General features: G+C 34.8%; 1 protein-coding gene across 7 annotated transcripts in view; it reads right to left on the bottom strand.

The window, feature by feature from the left end:
* Positions 1 to 13,014, bottom strand: part of LOC119640299 (angiopoietin-2) — a 175,250-nt gene that overhangs the window by 21,697 nt on the left and 140,539 nt on the right. The window contains exon 1 of one of the 7 annotated variants that reach the window (XM_038038224.1): positions 5,322 to 7,448. The exons of the other annotated variants lie outside the window; for them this stretch is intronic. The gene's annotated coding sequence lies outside the window, so the exon portion shown is untranslated. Of the gene's footprint in view, positions 1 to 5,321; positions 7,449 to 13,014 lie in introns of those variants that run through there. 7 annotated transcript variants of the gene reach the window in all.

Below are 13,014 nucleotides of genomic sequence, written 5' to 3'. Positions count from 1 at the left end.
CATATGGCCAAACGCTAAATTATGATCTCTACTGTCAACAACCGGACCGTTTGAAGATAGCGATTGACCAGAAACAGCCAGAATTGGCTAACAGGAGAGGTGTCGTGTTCCACCAGGACAACGCTAGGCCACACACATCTACAGTGACTCGCCAGAAACTTCGGGAGCTTGGTTGGGAAGTTTTAATGCATCCAGTCTGGACTTGGCACCAAGCGATTATCATCTTTTTCTTGCATTGCAAAATTTCTTTAATGATAAAAAATTGGAATCGAGGGAGGATTGTGAAAATCGACTACTAGAGTTTTTTGCAAATAGAAACCAGGACTTCTATGAGAGAGGCATTTTGAAGTTACCTTTAAAATGGCAACAGATCATACAACAAAACGGTGCATATTTGACCCAAATCGGACAATCCGAAGCATGTTAAATAAAGTTCTGATGTTTATATAAAAATAATGGATTTCTTTTTCCTCAAACTAATATTATGAAGCTGTTGCTGAAATCATACGAAGCGATAAGAAGCTTATCGTATTTTTAACGATGACTGGTGAATTATTATTTATACTTGGGTACTTTGTTAAGAAAAAAGATTGAAATGTTTGTCTTTTACTTTTAATTTGGTCGCTATATTAATATGTAACAATTTCATTTTGTTTTTAAATAATACGGAAGATTTTACACCAAAAAAAGACAAACTTCGTCCTATTGTTTGAATTACTCAGAGATGTTTATTCGAATTGTTCTGCTTTGTTGCTCCGTCAAATAAGCCTCTGACCGTCATGAAAACTTTAGTATTAAGCGTATATAGTATCTTTGATTTACTCCTTCTTAACTTGTGAGATAATTTTTGTTTATGTATGTACACAAATATATTCTACGTAAATACCGTATAGATACATATACATAATATATTGAATATATATATTGAATATTTTGTACTTTTGCATGAAAATAAAAATTTTGTAATCGACATTCATTCTGGGTCGCAAATTAAAACTCCCGCGGCCACGGCCCAAGATTTGCCGTCACGGCAATTCTTTCCCATTCTCAATCACTTTTTCAATTCTCGCCTACCGTCCCTCTCTCTTTAATCACTCCATGAATTTTCCTCCTTTATTAAACTTCTCAATAGATCTTTTAAGAAGCCCCTTAACTGTCTCAATTTAAGATGTAAGTTAAATTATTTTTATTTCCTTGGGTTTATTAATCAAACGCAATTTTATTTTTTGTATTTTATTTTAATTTAACAATTTATTTTTTTGGTTTGGAACTTGTTGTTAAATGGATAGTTGATAAAGAGACTAACTTTTCTTATTGATTTATAAAACAGGAAACCTCGGTTTAACCAATAATCCACAGTCAGCATTTATTTTTATTATAGGGTGAAATGAGATATCTGTGGGAGATGTTTTTTGGTAGAGTGCCATTGGATATCGGTGAGAAGTGTTTACGTTAACTTTATATAAGAAGTGTTTATATTAACTTTTTTTTTTTTTTTTTTTTTTGTTTGTTTAGAGATGGATTGCACCAGTTAAGTTAATGTTGGATCCATAATCCAGAAACGAAGTTGAGAGCGATTGATGAAAAAATTTAAGCATAGGTAGACTGATGTGGCAGAGTGTTCGATATGAGAGGCTCTGTTCCGCTGTCAATCCATAAATCACCGTACTTGGTACTGTACTATCAAGATCCGGCTAATAATGCCGATAAAAGAAAACGTGTAGGCGATTCGTGATTGTAATAGAAATACTAAATGTAAAATTAGAATGAAAACTCAGCTGATTTGATAAAGGCAGTCAGTTGCTTCAAATGTCTAAAGTTACCAGCACGAAAAATTTCATATAAATTGTTATACAGGTTAAATATACTGAAAGATTGTCTAAGGATGTCAAACTTCCTGCACTCAAAAATAAGGTGCTCGGCAGACTCAGTAATATTGCAATCCTCACAGATGTCAGAGGAGGAGACTTTGATCATTTTAAAATAGACCTTCTCGTAGGTGTGATTACTCATAAGACGGTGAAGAACTATAAATTCCCATGTTGTGAATTTTCCTTTAGGTAGAAGCGTGGGTGTCAAAAAAGGGTAAATTTTGTAGAACAGCCGGTCACATTTTTCTCTAGCTAAAACATGATATTCATCTTTCCATTCTTTTATGATGAGTTTTTTGACTAGCAGAAAAGCTTCGCTGGGGGGGTAGTTTATGGACAAAACTGTAACATCGAACCTAGCTTGACGAGCATGGAAGTCAGCTTTATCATTGATACTAAAACCGCAGTGACCTGGGATCCAGATGATGTGGCATTTTTCAATACTTGGGTCTTTTAAAAGGTTGTAGATATCGAAGACATACTTATTGAATGGGTCTTTGTTCTTGATTAAAATTAGAGCAGATTTGCTGTCAGAGAAAACTACAAATTTTTTCAGCTTAATTTCAGATGCATGGATGATTGCTTGTCTGATGGCCAGAAGTTCAATGAAAGTGGATGATAGTTCTTGTAGAACTTTGAATTTTCCTATAAGTAAGTTTGGGTATTCAATAATTGAAAAACTAGAGATGTCCGAATTGATAGATCCATCCGTATATTTTGAAGTTATTTTCGACGAAGTGGTTAAGTTTTTGCAGACAAGCGATTCGAAGACAAGACCCTGATCGATTTTTTTTTGAGTTGGTGATTGAATTAAGTAAGTTTAATTCAACTACGCATTTATCATGAATAATATTATTCCAGGAGGGTATTGAGTTAACTTTATTGAAGATGTTACCGAATTTTTTGAAGCAGTTAGAGTAACTACTGATGACATGATTGTGTCTGGAAGCGACCTCGTCAAAGAAGGCAGGTTTGAAGATTTTTACCTTGAGAAGTTCTTTTGCAGTTACAAGATAAATTCTCTTAGCAACGGGGAGTTCATAAGAGATGGAACGTAAAATTGATGTTGGTGTTGAGGGGGACAAACCGGTACAACGTCTTAGGATTGAGTGTTGAAAGGTTTGTATTTTTTTTAATGTATACGCAGGAGCGTTACACGATGTAGAGTAGGGATATTCAATTTTGGATCTAACAATAGATTTGTAAACGTTTAATGCTTTCCTAGGTGGGAGTTCGGTGTGAATGTTGGTCAGAAGTTTGATGACATTTGAGCCTGTGTTGCAATTTTCGAGGCTATCCTTGTAATGCTCATGCATGGTTAAACTTGAGTTGATTATTCTGCCCAAAAATTTAAAAGAGGAAGACGGACTGATTTTTATACCATTGATTGTAATGTAAAAAATTTTTTTGGGACCCTTAGCAAAGCGAATGACTTTTGATTTTTCCGGGTTGAAAGTTAGATTTAAGTCTGCACAAAGTTTGTGAAAAAGATTGGCTTTAGTGTCGAGGTTACGGACTGCTTCCATTAATGATTTTCCAGCAGAGATGATGCGGAAATCGTCAGCATATTGAAATAAATGGGTAGAATTGTCCTGTAATTGATGTAAACCGGCTGTGTATAAATTGAAGAGAACTGGGCTGAGACAGCTAGCTTGAGGTAAGCCTCCACAAACTTCGACTGTATATGAATCTAATACGAGAGTTCTCGAGGAAAGAAAGTTGAGAACCCAATGCCTACTTGTTTATATTAACTTAACATGACACTTTAGGTCTGTTTATTGTAATTGTGAGGGTGGTTCGTAAGTTTGTTCTTTTTATTAGGATGGTCCTTAACTTGTATATATAAGAATGAAACGTGCATTAGGTTGATTAATGGATGAAAGAATAGATTTTGGATGCATATTGGTTTCATAACAGCTGGTAATTTGTTGACTAAAGTTGAGAGCTGGAGATTCTGGGGAATTTAGTCTATTAGATTTTAGCATATATGTTGTTATTTTAATTTTTTCAATATTTGGTGTTGCTTTGGTATTTTTCAATATTATCTTTGGCGGGTGATGGAACTGGTTTCTCAATATAATTTTTGGTTAATGGTGGAACGGGTTTTTCATTGGAAGGAGATACACATGGATTTCTTTCCCGGTATTTGCGTCGCGCTTCGCCCATGCTACAGTAATCTTCTGTTTTGATTTTTAGTATTTCACGCATCTGTACAAAGCGTGGGCATTGTTTGTCTAACGCTGAGTGTTCATGACTGCAATTTATGCAGAAACTACGGGTACAGCTTTCAGCATGTGGAGGAAGACCACAGTTAGCACAAGATGGAGCACCTTTTTGCCGTATGATCTAGGAGTTGGCACTTTTAGAATAGGAATGTATAGTTCTACTTTGCATTTATACCACGCCACATCAACTGTTCGCGGTAATCAGTAGCGATCAAAGGTTAAAATAATTCTACCTGTAGGAGAGTGAGTTTTTCCGTCATCATTTGGTTCGGTGAATTTATATACTTCAGTCACTCCTTGATAGCCCATTTCGCGAACAATTTCATCTTTCACATGCTTTAAACACGGGGTATAAATTACGCCTCTAGCTGAGTTAAGTTTTTCATGCAGTTTAGCGGAAACAGCACACAAAACACAGATTAGCTAAAGATTGCGATTTTATGAGCTTTTCAGTTGCGCGCGGGTTCCCAGCGAGGACCAGTAAATTCCCATCGCGTAGAATAGAGATAGAGTCTATGTATGTTGTAATGTTATCTAGGCCTTTTTTTATGGCAAAAGAGCTAATTTGGGATATTGTTACTCTAACATCGGTTGAAGAAATGACAATATATTTTTTGTCAATAGGAGTGATGTCACTAATTGGCAACACCGGAAAGTCGGAATTTTTAATTGCTTTTCTTTGGGGGGATGTCTCAGCTAATAGATAAAATTTATTCGAGTTTTTAATTGGCGGCCCCGGGGCTATTATGCCTTATGGTTGTCTATTATTTAGATATTTGTGGAATAAACACCCACTTGAAAAGGTTTGGGAAATGTAACGTTTCGAGAATTCAACCTATGCACGGATGTTCTTGGTTGTTTTTAGCTTTCTTTTTGTTCTCATGTTTTCCGGCCTGGCTCGTGGGATGGGGTGTGTCCAAATAAAATGCATTCAGATACGTGTTAGGTTCATCCTTCCCTACAATATTTCATTATTTTTAATAAAACATGTTTACTAATAAAATGGAAAACTTTTGACTAATTTAATCCACGCCCTAACCATACTACTTTTACCTCGCCCCTCCGTCATCCACAGGAAATCTTACCAGTGTTTTAAACTTTAATAATAATACATTTCTTTTATTTTATTTTCCAACGAAAGTGTTATAATGTTTTAATTCAATAATTCAAAACAAAATTTTCAAAATGAACAATGGTTATTAATCGATTTTATAAATAAACTTACCAAAACTAACAACCACGTAGATGCGCATCGCCGCAGCTAAAAGGTTTGTTAACAAATTATAGGTTTTAAAATTAAAAAAAAAAATTGTTTAATATTTAGGAAATATAACTCAAAAGAATTGTCAATTATTGTTTCGACCACTTAGAGATACCACGCATAAACCGGTGTGAAGAGGAATGCTCTTTTAACGTTTTATCGATTCTTTTGTGTTTTACACTCCTTCTTGTACATTAGCTCGTCAATTTTTCCCCTTTCTTTTCTTTTTTCTTATTTTTTTCTTGGGCTTTGAGATTTTCTTCCCTTTTTATAAGACACAGTTCTTAAAAATGTACGAAGACATTGTTTGTCGGTTTTTTTTATTAAAAAATTAGAAAACTCTTATATTGCTCCCTTGTTTAACGCATATAGCTATCTCTTCTTTAATTTCAATTAATCTCTTCTTATTTAAAGGACTCTCGTACAACACCCGCAGCCGACCAACAATTTAGCTAAATCAATTTACGCCTTTCTTTTTTAAAACTTTCCTCCTTCTCATTTGCATTAATGAGCTGCACATTCATCCTCCAATTTTTAATGGCCACAACCGAGCGATCGTTGATTCCTGCCCTCCGACGCAAACGTTAGTTCTTCTTGATTTTCGTTGTTTTTCTTTTTGCACCTTTGTATAACTTCAAAGTTCCTTGACCTTAGTGACCTTGTGCTTTTGTATGTGAACAATGAATAGCGTTCCAATTAGTCCGGCTTTACTAAAATTATCGAAGCCTTTTCAGTTTACAATTTTTTCATATTTTTCCAATAAAAAATATTCGGGATTTATTCTTTCTCTAATTCTTATAAATTCACTTTCATTATCATTCACTGAAATTATTTGTCTTGAAGTAGCAATAGCACAACATGTATTTTAATTTTATTCCAAAAAAATTTACAAGCAAAATTCTAACGAAAGCCGCATTTTTTCCTCGTTTTTTTCTTTTTTCTTTTTTCTTTTTCTTTTAAAGTTGCCGAAGTTTCTTTTTTCTTCGCGCCGCTTGTCGCTCTTTCAAAGTTGCCAAAGTTTGCCTTTTCTTTTTTTTCCCCCCGTTACAGTGTCTATTACAGAAACTACTAAGGATATTCAAATGTTTTCAATTTTTTTTTTTTTTTGTTGTACTTAAAGAAAACACGTATGATATCCGCGATGTTCAGTTTTAGCAATAAACACACAAAAACCTTATTTGAACACTTTTAAAAACTTATAAAGCAATTAAGAAATGAAATAAAAGAAGAAATTATGTGCCTAATAAAGAAAACACAATTCGTGATTAACATCAACGCATAATACGCGCTAAAAACTAAAAGGTAATAGTTATGTTATTTCAGGATGTTGCTCAAACTCTCTTGACGAGGAAACAACTCAAGATTTTTTCATGAAAATAATATAATAATAATAATTGGACATATCTGATCCAAGTCAACATTACGATAGGTGAACTTTTCGTGTGCGCGCTCATTCTTAACAACTTCTTCAACAGAAACAAAAGCATTTTTGAAGTTAATTAATTTGATAATTATTTAAAGGTCAATTTGCTTAATGTTTAAATTGGCGATTAAAAAATTGTTCATATATTAAGTTTTTATTGTTATTTCTTGTAAAAGTTCACAGATGTCTTCATATAACACAGACGTTTGTGGAAATCTTTTATCACCATCTTTGCGTACGAAATTTACAAAAAGGAGAAGAACAAGCAGACATAAATGTTGACATGCAGATTTTTCACAATTGCCAATGTTTACGCTATGTAGTAGTTGCCACAAGCATACCTGCCTTCGTTGATATCGTGAAGACGCACCATGGTTTCCTTTAACGCTCTTTTTCAATTTTCTAGATATATATAGGTTTTCTATATATATATATATATTTCTATGCAAAAGCTTAATTGAACTGCTCCGAAGTTTTATGCACAAGAAAGCGGTTGACTTAAATATTTTTTATACTCTATTCGTGTTATACCTGCACCAATAATTAATAAGCTTATGGGATGGGATGGGTATATAATTAATAAGCTTATGGGATGGGATGGGTGGATAATTAATAAGCTTATGGGAATGAATGCAACAAGGATAGTAGTTTGCAGAAATTTTGATTCTGATGCTTTGTTGCAATTAGAGCAACTCCTTGTGCGAACGTTGCCACTAAAGTAATAATGTTAAATAAAAAATCATTAATTTTTATGCCTGCTCTGTTGTATCATCTCGATTGTATGACATAATAATTCTTTTGCAAAGCCGACAGCTTTAGATGCTAGTGCTATAAGTCTTGCTTTTGAATTTGATTCGACTAAATTAATTTTTGAAAAATGAATTATTATTTCAATTATATGTGACATACTCAACGAGTATGACCGCTGTCGATAAACAATTCCACGATGTACTCAGCCGTATACTTCGAGACTACCCGGACTTGTGGTAATACCAGGGCAGCCGATTAAAGGCAAGTACGAACAACTGGCCGGAAAAATGTGGGAGGAGCTGCACCGTCTTATCTCCGCGGAAAAGGTGCGAACCGCTATGAAAAACAGGATGAATCTGCAGCGGCTCGAAAAAGGGAGACCGTGGTGAATTATCATCTGACGAAAACGTTGAAATCTAACGGCCTAATTAGCGATAAATAGCATGACTTTCGCAATAAACGGTTCATAGTTGGCTTAATGCCTTACTCCATCCCAAATGGAATGCTGTCGTCAGCTACTTAGACGAAAGTAAGGTCGTTTCTCCAGACATCTCGAAGACATTCGGAAGAGTACAGTATTGTGCTCTTGTCTCCAAGCTGATTGTATTTGGTGTCGACGGCATTTTCGCGCGATTTATGTAGAGATTCTTAAATGAGGTTTCGATAAGAGTTGTAATCGGCTTCAAACGAATAATTAAATGCAGGTGTACCGCATGGCCCTTTTCTTTCTCCTTGTCTCTTTCTGGTGCTCATTAACGACCAGCTGTATAGAAAAGTTATTCGTCAATTTCCTTCAGCAAGCGATCATACAAGACCGAATTTAGGAATAAACGGTACGTGATGAGATCTGTTATAAATATCAGACAAAGAAGGCAAACTTTCGCTTTACCAAAACTTAACGCTTATCGCTTTACCCTCTTAACGCACAGGAAAACTGTTGAACCGCTTCTGTTCTTTGGACGTGTCAATATGGAAGAATCGGAAACTCTAAGATGGAGGGAACGAATTGTTATCTGAAGAGCATCAGAAGGCTTGATACTCCTAGAGTATGAACATTATGCACAATGACATTCTCAAGCTATCCATAGACCGTACTGTTAAGACAAAAGATTAATAATAAAGAAATCTCGAGTCCAACGTACATGCATGACAAGCTTGTTAAAAGCCTCGCAAGGGACCCAAAATTTTCATTAAAAAAAAAAAAAATTTTAGTCAATCCAAAAATGTTAACGGAAAAAATAATAAAAAAAACCATGTAAGAATATTCCTTTAATTAAAAAAAAAACATATTCATGTATTTCTACATCAAAAAACTCGTTCGTTGTGCAAAATCGATCGGTGAATTCTGCAAATTTACTTCAAACATAAATAATACTAATAATAATTCTCATTATATTACAATATATGTTTTTTATGACCTCAAAATCATCTACAATTTTTTGAAGAAAATCAAAAGTAAAGTAATGGACGAAGCATTTGTAACGCGTATCTAGTGTGGCTATTTTCAAATGTCCTAGGTTCTTGGGTTATTTTAGAGGCACCATAAGACAAGTGATGTTTTTCCAGATAAGACTACGCCTAGTTCGCCTATCATGTCCTCTTCTTCTTTCAAACTTTGCATGCTCTTAGGGTCGTGTAATGTTCGTCCTCGTCATTCTGCTGTTGTACCTGCTTATGTGTAAACTACACATAAAACATTATGAAAGTGGATTTGGTTTTACAAGTTTTAGCAATTTCATTTCTTTGAAAATCGACTAGTTTTCATGAAAATAAAAATTGTCAAATGTTGGATTTTTCTTGAACGATTAGTGATCAGTAGGGGCAAATTATTAGTATATTTCTGTATTGCATACAAAAATATAAATATTATTTGTTAGTCTTAACTTGTTTCTATCTGAAAACAATTTTTCGTACATCTCTTCGTTAGTTTTTATACAAATAATTGTATTTCGAAACACCCGCCGAAATGAAATTTTAATCAAGAAAAAACTGCCAAAGAAACTAACTGTGTTCGGAAATGATAAAATAAGTTTGATAAAATTAAAAAAAGTACTATGCAGAAGTTTATATATAAAGAGATATGAGGTTTCAAAAATACGACGTGGGTCTGCATCACTATGCATTCAAGGTGTCAATCGTGAAGGTCTATTTCGCGAGATAAGATATTGTAACATGTGATTGTGGTTGTACTTATTATTAATTTCTGTTCACTCACGTAAGCAGTTTAACGTTGTGGAGATTTTGACAGGCTTTTGGGAACACTTCCTTTCTTGTTTTTGACGGACGATAGATAGAAAAGGGGAGAAAAAGATACCGGCAAGAGACGACGAGGAGTTTTACACATTTGTTATATTGGATGCTGTGCAATCTCAGGAAAATTTTTTCCAATAATTTTTAAAATTTATAGAAAAGAAATAAATTAAAATTTAAAAATATTAAATAAGCTTACATGCAATTTTATATAGATTTTCTCATGAAATCTTGTTAATATAAATTAATTTTGATAAATTTTTTTAAAGTAAATATCAAGATCATATTAATATTCAAAACACACATACATAATGCAAAGAAAATAAGCGTAAAATTTTATTAATCACTTTGGATTTGGAAATTTTTGTCTTGCATGGGTTTGATATGAATTGACTTTTGCCTGAATACAAATCGCCTTAATATGAACAAATGTGTTGTGATTTAATTAGCGTATGTTTACTCTTGCTAAGTCTTCCTAAGAAATTAATACCATATGATTAAAGAATGCTTATATTTGAAGAATTATGTTGCCAAGTCTGGCAACTGACGCGCGCGAGATCGTACGCTTTTGTTAGTTTTATTGCTAAAATTTTTTTGTTTTCGTTTTATACGCGTTTAAAACTTGGTTTACGTAAAAGTATAAAAGGTTAAAAGTGTAAAAATTCACTAATTTCATTAAAATTTTTGTGATTGTGATCGCAATAGTAAATCTCTTTCGAATCTTATGTAGTTTTTTCTTTACAGTTTTTTAAAATTTTTTTTTATTTTCTTCCTTTGGTGTGAATAGCTTTTCTCTTGGCTTGTATTCCGTTGCTTTAGTAGTGCAGGTCTTACGTGTAATTTAAGAGAAAATTTAAAAGAAAATTTTCTCTTTTTTTCGTGCTTCCAGTTTGGTTTTGCTTTCTCTTGTTCTTTTGCTCTCTTGTTACAGTGACAACGTAACGGAGAAGTTTTATTAAATTTCTTAAATTTGTAAATAAACTTAGAGTAGTGGATTCTTTTGAATTTTTTTCTTCACGCAAAGTGTGCCAGTATTCTCGGCCGTGCTGCTGACGCAGTCGCTGACCCTTCCAAAGGCTTAAGATGGTCATGTCCTGACTGTAGGCAGCGGGACATTGATTTCTACAGACTTTTCACGGAGACGCGAAATGGTTTCTCGGAATTGAGTAGAAATCTCGGCTCTTTGTGGGAGAAGTTTGAGATAATTAAGTCTAGGTTTGACGAGTGCCGTTTTATTGAGCACTCATCTTCTACCCAAGCCAGAAAAATACCTACTCGTAGTGTAGCGTGTGGGACGTCACCTCTTAGTTCCTCTAAATCTGATTCGTTGGTACAAGTTACTGCTCCCTCTAACTCTAAAATGAACGTTAATGTTTCCAATATTGTTGAGTCGTTTGGTAACAATGTAGTTACAAACAAGCCGGGAAGTCCTTCCGTTTTAAGCTACGCTGAAGTGGCAAGGGTATCTCCGCCCAGAGCCGCCACTCACTCTAATCAAGTCCCATCGCCTAAAAATAATAAAGAGAAAAATAAACCAGCCTCTTCCCCTGGCTGTTCGAATGTGAACGATGGTCACAAGACTGGGCAAGTCGCACAAGCTGCTGGTGCAAGGGCGATAACGCCATCTATATTCTCCCCAACTCTAAACTCCCCACCCGCGAACCCTCCTGTTTCAACTAATGATATTTGCTTGACGGCAGCTCCTCCAAGAAAAGCAATTTTTGTGACACGACTGGCACTTGAAACATCAGTGGATAATATAAAAAGTTATCTGGCGGCGAAAGTCCCATCAGTCAATCTCCTCTTTTAAAATACTAGTTCCGACTGAAAACAGTGATATGTTGTTAAACAAACCACTGTGGCCAGTAGGATCCTTAATTAGGAATTTATTTCATGCGATCGTCCCCGTAATACCAAAGCAATAGTCTTGTCGCCTTCAAAAAACTGAATGTTTCTTCAGGCCCATTATCTCTCATTTATCAAAATGTTAGGGGCCTAAATTCAAAAATTCGTTCTACTTTTCTAAATTCTGTGAGCACGGAGTTTTTCTGTTTGGCATTCACTGAAACTTGGCTAAAACCCGATCTTCATTCCTCGGAACTTTTTCATAATTCTTTCCAAGTCTTTAGAAATGATTGAGTGAATCGCATTGGTGGTGGTGCCATATCTACGTCAGTCCCGCCCAATTCAATAGAATTTCCCACTTCTCCGGACTTCGAATTTATCGCCACTCGTGCGATAATGCCTAATAAACAGGTATTTGTAACCTGCTCCTATATTGCCCCAAATTCTGATATCTCCATTTACAAGAAACAGGCTGCTCTCATTTGTGAAGTAGTCGTTGCATTAGGTGACTTCAACTTGCCTCAAGTGACTCGGTATAACAGTGACAATTCTGGCTGTTTGCTTCCTACTTCAACGTCTGATAGGGCTGTTGTTTTTTTTAATGAATTGTTTGATCATAATTTGGTGCAATATAACCGTACCCCTAATTGTAATGGTAGACTGCTTGATCTCTGCTTTGTCAATTTCCCTGAGATTAGTGTAAATTGTTGTCCACCTTTTAGTTTACCTGCGAATTCTTATCATCCAGCAATGTGCATTTCCTTTCATCATAAGAATGATGCTTCGTTGAACTGCCTTAATGTGCCAAATCAAGCGTTTTTAAATAAATATTGAGATTTTCATAAAATCAATATTGTATTGGTAAAACATCGTTTTTCACATATGAGGCGTGATTTCTCAGCCAGAAGTATTGAAAGCTTATTGTCATCGTTCTACAATACATTAAATCTAGCTATTGCTGCATCTGTTCCGATCAAGCAGTCGCGACCTCGAAGCAGGTGTGTGTTTAATAAGACAATTAAATATTACAAGAATATGAAAAACAAGCTTTCAAATAATTTTCGAAAAGTGGCTGTGCGCTTACTCGGTGGCGAGGCATAGATTTAACTCCCTCAACCACCATTATTACTGCAGATACCTTCAGTTCAATAAATCCTCTCTGTTTGCTAATCTAAAATACTTTTTTAAATTGGTAACTCTAAAAGAAAAATTTCCACATATCCCTCTCATGTTTCTTTCAATGGCTCTGATTCCTCGGATGATTTTGAAATCTCAAATGTGTTTGCTGAGCATTTCCGACGAAACTTTTCGATTGCTAACTTCGATTAATCAGCAAACTACCCATATCCTATAACTAACTCTGTCTCAATTCCTAACTTGGTAATTTCG

This window comes from Glossina fuscipes, unplaced genomic scaffold (genome assembly GCF_014805625.2).
Source record: "Glossina fuscipes isolate IAEA_lab_2018 unplaced genomic scaffold, Yale_Gfus_2 117, whole genome shotgun sequence".
Lineage (NCBI taxonomy): Eukaryota > Metazoa > Arthropoda > Insecta > Diptera > Glossinidae > Glossina > Glossina fuscipes.
This window is presented reverse-complemented; position numbering and strand designations above follow the sequence as displayed.